Genomic DNA, 8,625 nt, shown 5'->3' with positions numbered 1-8,625 from the left:
AATCATCTCTATTGTCGCCTCGCTGCTCGTTGCTCCTCTGGTAATCGTCTCTGTTGTTTCCTCTGGCGCTTGCTCGGAAGCCAGCCGAAATTTGCCCAAGAGCATCATAATTCGAGTACTGCCGAGGAAATCGTCGCCTACTTTGATAATTTTGGCCGCGGTCCTCCTCTGGTGACCTGTGTCGTTTGTTGTGAACGGCATCTTCTCCATCTGCCCATCTGTTTGCTATCTCCATTAATGCGGATACTGTCTTTGGATTGGTCCTCCCCAAATCCTCGACAAAATCTCCTCGCCTGATTCCTGCGACAAACGCATCTATTGCTCTCTCGTCGGTGTCGGGGGGAAGACCCCGGGTAGGGCAATGGACGCGGAGCAGCCGGCTAGAGGTCGGCCGGATGCGGCAAAGGCCGGCTGAGGAGCAGCCGGCTGGAGCCGTGGCCGGCTGCCTTGGAAGCCGGCTGGCTCTAAGTCCTAGTCGGCCTGGCTGCGGCCATCTGCGCTGTGGCTGGGCCGGCTTCTACAAGCCATATCCGACTGGGGTCTATACCTCAGACCGACTCGAGGCTGGCGAGTCTTGCACGAGAAGGAACTGGGTAGGTGGTCCGAGTTCAAAGGTCCACGCCGACCTCACTTACCGTAAAGCACGGGGCACTCGTAGAGCAACGAGTGCCACGCGGCGGACAGGCCATCATCGCCTACGACGGTCCGTACCGGCTACGGGGCATGATGGCGACAGGGACATCTCCTCGCCATGCCGCCGACTCCCTCCGGCGGACGGGACCGGCCACTACGCCTCAACGGCTCCATGACGTCAACGCCTCGGGAAGGAGCGGAAGCCGGAGCCGGCCAAGTCGGCCCGGTAGACCATAGGGACTTCTACGTAAAGTGCCGGCGCCTATATAAGCTGGGCTACCCCCTCGTGCGGGGGACGATCGATCATTCTTACTTCACTCTAGACTTAGCGCTACTCGAGGAGAGAGACCTTCGTCTACCTTAGCCTCCCGAGCAGCCGGACACAGCTCTAGGAGCACCATTGTATTGTGTGACTACTATATACACTCATAGCAGGAGTAGAGGTGTTACCTCCATCGGAGGGCCTCGAACCTGGGTACGTTGCCGTGTCGCTCGTGCCCATACCCGCATCCGGATACCGCCGTGAGTCCACTAGGAACCACCTCGATTAGCCACCCTATGGCATATGCCGTGACGATACCACGACATTTGGCGCCCACCGTGGGGCCTTCAGCGTCCGCGGCCGGTGTCTTCATCCGGACGGGCCTCACCATCACCACCGGCGAGCGGGTCGCTTCAGGCTTGATCTGGAGATTCGGCTCCCTCGACTGCATCAACGACAACGCTGGCTGCTTCGCCGACAGGCCATTTCCTGCCGGTGGCAACGTCATCAGCTTCGGCGGCTTCGACGTCTACGTCGCCACCGTCGCACCACCGCGCTATCCGCGCCAGATCCTGCGCTGCGCAAGCCCTCCCCCTGGAGCCGGCGCCAGCCTCGCCACCGCCGGCCCCTGCATCATGCACGAGGTCATGGCCGCCGGCGACGAACAGCCCGCCAAGTCCACGCGCGTCCGCGGCCCCGACTTGGAGCGCAACGTCGGCGGGCACGCGTCCGCATCAGGCGCAAAGCCGCCACCACCACCATCCCGGCTGGAAGAAGTCCGGGCGAAGTTGAGCACTCCGCTCACAACCGGCGCAGGCGCCGACGCCGCCACCGTCGAGGCGGACCTGGAGGCGCACCGCGTGCTCCTCCTCAAGCAGGCCGAGGAGTTGGCTGCTGCTAAGCGCCAGTGGGAGATCACCCAGCGCGAGTACAACCGCGCCCACGGCCTCACCCCAGGCGGCGACAACCCCAGCCGAGCCGGCCAGATCCGCCGTAGAGGCCGCGACCTAGGCGCCGAGATCGACCGCGACGGCGCGGACGCGCCGGCTCCGTCAGTGGAGCTGCCCATCTACAACACCCCCGACAAGAACATGCTCGCGGCCGAAGCCGCCGCGGAGAGCTGCACCACCTCGAAGGCGAAGAGTTACGCCGCCGGACTACGCGGGTGAGCCGAGTTGCTCGAAGGCTGCCAACCGGCGGTCGAAAGACCCCAGTGACGCCCAAGACCCTAGAGCTTCTCACGCTCGTGGTGCCGCGAGCAACGCCGAGGACACGGCCGAGTCCATCTCCCCAGCGCCAAGCCGGCGCAACGACTCCCGCGCCACGCACGCGAGCTCAAGCCGGCCGAGCCGCCAGCCAGGCGGTGGCAGCAGCCGCAGCCGGGCCCCCACAAGCCAGAACCAGGAGCAAGACTCCGAGCCTCGACGCCCACACCGGCCGGCTCCAGAAGCCAGCGGCGCTCGCCAGCCGGCACGTACCCGGTTGGGCCCGCGCATCGAGCCGGCAGACGCCCGAGATCGCCTCGACCGGCTGGTCGAATCCCGCATTGCGGAAGAGGAGGGGCCAGCCGGCCCAAAGTGCTTCGGGCCCCGCATCGCCAACGAGCCCATGATCGACGGCTTCCAGCTCCCGCGCGACACGCCCAAGTACGACGGCACCGCCAAGCCGGAGGACTGGCTGCTGGACTACTCCACCGCGGTCGGCATCGCCGGGGCAACAAGTGCTCGGGTGGTACGCTATTCCCCCCGATCGTTGGTCGGCTCCGCCCGCACCGGCTCAACAACCTGCCGGCCGGCGGCATCAACGGCTGGCTGGATTTCGAAGAGGCCTTCATCGGCAACTTCACCGGCACCTATCGCCGGCCGGGTCGCCCTCGGCAGCTTGAGATGTGCAAGCGGGGCCCGGACGAGACGGACCGCGCATACCTGACGTGCTGGTGCGAAATGCGCAACTCCTGCGAGGGTGTGCATGAGATCCAAGCCATCAGCTTCTTCATGGGAGGCTGCCGGCCCAACACCATGCTGTGGCACAAGCTACGCCGCAGCGATCCCAAGTCGATGGCCGCCTTGATGGCCATCGCCGACAAGTACGCGCTGGCTGAGGAAGCCGGCAAAGCGCCGGCTGACATTTCACCGGCCCCAGCAAGACGTGACAACAACAAGCCGGCCGAGCACAAGCCGGCCGAGGGCGGCTCGCATGGCAGCCGGCGGGATAATTACCGCGGCAAGCGGCACAGTGACCAGCCGGACCGCCGGTACGGTTCTGCCCATGTGGCAGCCGTGTCGGACCATGCGGCGCCGGGCGGCAGCCGGCGCCGAAGCAAGACCGGCGGTGGAAGCCGAAGTACACCTTCGAGCAGATGCTCGACTCGCCGTGCAAGTACCACAGCGGCAAGAACCCCTCCAACCACACCACCCGCGACTGCCACTTCATGAAGCGGCGAACCCCTCCCGCCCCCACCCCCGCCTCCTCCAGCCGGCGGGCCGGGTGGCCAAGGCGGCGCAGAGAACGCCAACCTCGAGCACCACGAGGCTAACCAAGTGCAGCATGGCCGCTACTTGGCCGAGGATGCCACCTACATCATCTTCACCTCCGAGCCCAAGGACAAGACGAGCCAGCAGAGCCGTTCCCTCGAGGTCAACGCGGTCATACCGCCGGTCCCCCGAGTACCTAAACTGGTCAGAGCAGGCCATCACTTTTGATCGCCGCGACACACCGGCTGTCCTGCCGAAGCCGGGCAGCTACGCCATGGTCCTCGACCCCACCATCGGCACGACTCGGCGCAGCGTGCGCTTCTCGCGCGTCCTCATCGATGGGGGCAGCAGCATCAACATCCTCTACCGCGACACCGCCCGCAAGCTAGGCATCCAAGAAGCCGAGCTGCGTCCCACCCCACCGTCTTCCATGGCATCGTGCCGGGCCACTGCTGCCGGCCGATCGGCCGGATCACGGCCGGAGGTGATGTTCGGGAAGCCGGATCACTTCCGCACCGAAAGGATCGAGTTCGAGGTTGTGGACCTCGTGAGTCCCTACCACGCGCTCCTAGGCAGGCCGGCCCTGACCAAGTTCATGGCGGTGCCCCACTACGGGTACCTGAAGATGAAGCTGCCTGGCCCTAAAGGGGTCATCACCGTAGCCGGCGACTATCGCCGCTCCATGGACTGCGCCACGCAGAGCTCCAAGATGGCCCGGACGGCTGTTCATCGCTACCGAGAAGCAGCTCATCCACGACGCCGTCGCCCCGGCTAAGGCCGCGCGGGCGGACATGCCGGCCGTGGGCAACCCGGCTGGGACGACTCACTTCCAGCCGGCCGACGACACCAAGAAGATCCTGCTCGACCGGCGCAGCCGGGACAAGTACGTCACCATCGGTGCCGGCTTGAGCAACAAATAGGAAAGCGAGCTCACCGGCTTCCTCCGTGAGAATCGGGACATCTTCGCATGGTCTCCAAGGGACATGCCGGGTGTGCCGAGGGAGTTGGCTGAGCACCACCTCCACGTCAGGCCTGAAGCCAAGCCGGTGAAGCAGCCCCTCAGGCGCTTCGCCGAAGAGAGAAGGAAGGCCATCGGTGAAGAAATCGCCCGGCTCCTCGCAGCCGGCTTCATCATGGAAGTGCTGCACCCGGACTGGTTAGCAAACCCAGTCCTGGTCTTGAAGAAGAACGGCTCCTGGCGCATGTGTATCGACTACACCAGCCTCAACAAGGCGTGCCCGAAGGACCCCTTCCCCTGCCGCGCATAGATCAAGTTATAGACTCGACTGCCGGCTGTGAACTGTTGTCTTTTCTAGACGCCTATTCAGGCTACCACCAGATTCCTTTGAATCCGGCTGATCAAATAAAGACTTCGTTCATTACCTCGTATGGGGCTTACTGCTACACGACTATGCCATTCGGCTTGAAAAACGCAGGCGCCACCTACCAAAGGTGCATGCAAAAGTGTTTGCAGGATCAAATCGGCAGAAATGTTCACGCATATGTGGATGATGTCGTTGTAAAAACCAAGGAGATGCCTACCCTCCTTGATGACCTGAGAGAAACCTTCACCAATCTGCGAAGATTCCGGATGAAGCTCAACCCGGCCAAGTGCACGTTCGGCGTGCCGGCCGGCCAACTCCTGGGCTACCTCGTCTCTCAGCGAGGAATCGAAGCCAACCCGAGAGAAGATCGGTGCCATTGAGAAGATGGAACTGCCGCGAGTGCCTCAAGGACGTCCGGAAGTTCACCGGATGCCTGGCCTCCTTGAGCCGCTTCGCCAGCCGAGCTGGGAGAGAAGGCACTCGCCCTTGTACCGATTCGTTGAAGAAATCGGACAAATTCGTCTGGTCACCGCAGGCGGATGAAGCCTTCCGTGATTTAAAGCGCGTGCTCTCAACCGCGCCCATCCTCGCATCGCCGGCTTCGATGGAGCTGATGCTGTTATACATCGCTGCCACCAATCGTGTGGTTAGCGTCGTCCTGGTGGTGGAACGCAAGGAAGCCAGCAAGGAAGCCGGCAAGGAGCAGTCGGTTCAGCGCCCAGTCTACTACCTTAGCGAAGTGATGTCCCAGTCGAAGCAAAACTACCCCCACTACCAGAAGGTCACCTACGGCGTATACATGGCGGCCAAGAAGCTCAAGCACTACTTCCAAGAGCATCCCATCAAGGTGGTGGCCACAGCACCCTTGGCGGAAATCATTGGCAGCAAGGACGCCAATGGCCGGGTCGCCAAGTGGGCCCTGGAGCTAGCCGCCCACACCATCATCTACGAGCCGCGCACAGCCATCAAGTCGCAGATCCTCGCGGACTTCTTCGACGACTGGGCCGAGATGCAATACCTGCCGCCTGTGCCCGACTCCACGCACTGGAAGCTGCACTTCGACGGCTCGAAGATGCGAAACGGCTTGGGAGCCGGCATCGTCGTCACCTCCCCCAAGGGAGATCGGGCTGGACTACGTCCTGCAGATCCACTTCGCCGCATCCAACAATGTGGCGGAGTACGAGGCGCTCATTCATGGGCTGAAGCTGGCCAAGGAGATAGGCGTGCGTCGCATCCTCTGCTTCGGCGACTCCGACTTGGTTATACAGCAAGCATCGGGCGATTGGGACGCGAAGGACGCCAACATGGCCTCGTACCGCTTCCACGTCCAGCAGCTATCCGGCTTCTTCGACGGCTGTGAATTCCATCATGTGCCACGAGCAAACAACGAGGCGGCAGACGCCCTATCCAAGATTGGCTCAACCCGGCAAGCTATTCCGCCGGGCGTTGCCTTGGCGGTCCTCAAGAAACCGTCCATCATACCATCACCGGACTCGGATTCCATATTCGTGCCGGCTGACCCGGGGGCTTCTCAGCCAAACCCGGGGGCTTCATCGCCCAAGTCGAAGGCTTCTCAGCCGAACCCGCCGGCTCCACAGCCGAACCCGGGGGCTTCTCAGTCCAACGCGGGGGCTTCTCAGCCAAACTCGGGGGCTTCTCAGCCGAACCCGCCGGCTTCACAGCCGGACCCGACGGCCACGCAGTCAAAGCCGGAAGCTCCGAAGATGGAGGCCTTGGTGGTCAGCGTATTTGAAATAAAATGCGTACCATCATGGGCACAAGAATTCCTCTCCTACCTCACCGATGGTGTGCTGCCCAATGACAGGGTTCAAGCCAGGCAGATTGAGAGAAGGGCCAAGGCCTATACAATCATCAACCACGAGCTGTACAAACGCAGCGTAAGTGGGGTGTGTTGCGGTCAGAAACCCACCGGCGGGCAGCGACGGGCAACACCGTAGAGCCGGGAATCTCCCAGGACTGCGGCTGGCCCTGGTCCCTCCGAGCGACGGCCCGCAAAGCCTTCGGCACGCACGTCCGATGCTGATGCAAGGGGCGTGCCACCGACCTATACCTGGTCGAGGAAGGTGTTGGATGATGCCTCGCTTAGTTTCCTGCATGGCATGCACGTAAACGTTAAATACGAGCCTCGATCGGCTCTCGGGTTGTCTGTGAATCGGCTCAAGAGCCGATCCACCCATGATGCGTACGAGGTGTACGATCGGATGGTGGTCCCGCAGATCAAGATAAAGCTAAAACGACCTACTACGATTTGGGGTTTTCACCGCATAATCGGAACATCCTACTCGTGATTGAGCCCGGCGGCCACGCACGGTGATCGTAAACCGACCCTAGACAAGGCCTAAAAACCAACACGAAGTTGATCCTCGAACATCCTGTCTAGGGCTAGCAAACTACACCCTACGCGCCATTGGATCCTTCAACCCGTTTGTAAGGCCTAACAATGCAGATATTAAACTAATCCTTGAAGAACAAGGAGCAATCATAACGGATCGGATCTACTAAACAATGACCAAGCGGGGTGCCGCCCTTACACCCAAGATAGGTGTAAGGGCGGCTAGATGTCTAAGGGTCGCACGACGATAGCATATGATACGAAGAAAAATGCTAACCCTAAAACATCTATGATAACTACGTTGCTCGCCATCAAAAAGGCTTCAGTACGAGCAACGCATGAACAGCGAATAAACGTGTACTGCCTAGATCGCAAGATGCGATCTAGGCAGCATGATGCTTACCCGGAAGAAACCCTCGAGACAAAGGGAGTTGGCGATGCGCCTAGATTGGTTTGTGGTGAACGTGATTGTTGTTTATTTCATAAACCCTAGATACATATTTATAGTCCGTAGACTTTCTAATGTGGGAATAATCCCAACCGGGCACGAGCCGAAACTCTATCTAACCGACACGTATCCTACTATGGTACAGATACACGGGCAAACTAGCCCAAACTTTGCATATAAGGCCGATTCATGTATTTCTTCTATGTATATTCTTCAAGCCCATCTTCAATCGCGGCCCACCTCTGATCCGGTCAAATTCTGGTGATAACACATGCCCCCTTGGTTTTGGAAATGACAATTCCAAAATCACTCCGCTCTTTCTTCGTCGGGTCATGTCGTGGCAGAGCAGAACCGCTGCGATATCCTTCATCATGATGCCTTGCCTTCTTGACTTCTATGCGCGATTCGACAATTCTTTGGCACCACTTCCTCGGAAACTGCTGTAACATTAACTCTCCCCAATATCCCATTATTTAACCGCGTCGAGCAGTTCTCCCCTTCACCCTCCTGCTCCGTACTAGCCATCGGCAAAAAACCCCCATTCCTCCGCAGCCATGTCTTCTTCCTCCTCCTCCTCTTCTGCCTCTTCAAACCTCTCATACGTATCATCTCCCTTCCGTGAGCCGACGCCAGAGTGTAGCTCATTGGCGGCGCACGACATCCTCGCCCCAACGACGTGGGACAAGGAGGAACACGATTCTTCCATCTGGTCCGAGGATGACAAATCCTTGACCGACGGAGAGGACGACCTTCAATTCCTCGTCGACGGGGAGGAGGAGGCGGAGAGCGAGGACGACCGCTTCTCCTGGGACGACTTCACCTCCTCCGAGGAAGAGGCGGAAGAGGACGACGACGACTCCCTCGAAGGATACCCACCGGCGAAGCGCCTCCGCGCCTGGTGGGACGACGACAGCGATGACGACGATGAGGAAGACGAGGCTCCCGTAGAAGGCTACGGGAGCAGCGATGAGGAGCCTATCAGCAGCTGCGCCGGCGGCAGTGATGACGACGATGAGGGCAGCAACGGCCCTTAGATTAGGGACTAGTAGTAGTAGTCGGCTTTTGTTCTTTCTTCCCCGAGCAATCGGCTCTTTCTTTGTAAGAAATCCCACTATTAATGAAGAGAATAT

The sequence above is a fragment of the Lolium rigidum genome, chromosome 4 (genome assembly GCF_022539505.1).
Source record: "Lolium rigidum isolate FL_2022 chromosome 4, APGP_CSIRO_Lrig_0.1, whole genome shotgun sequence".
Lineage (NCBI taxonomy): Eukaryota > Viridiplantae > Streptophyta > Magnoliopsida > Poales > Poaceae > Lolium > Lolium rigidum.
The sequence above is the reverse complement of the archived record's forward strand: the minus strand, read 5'-3'. Positions refer to the sequence as shown.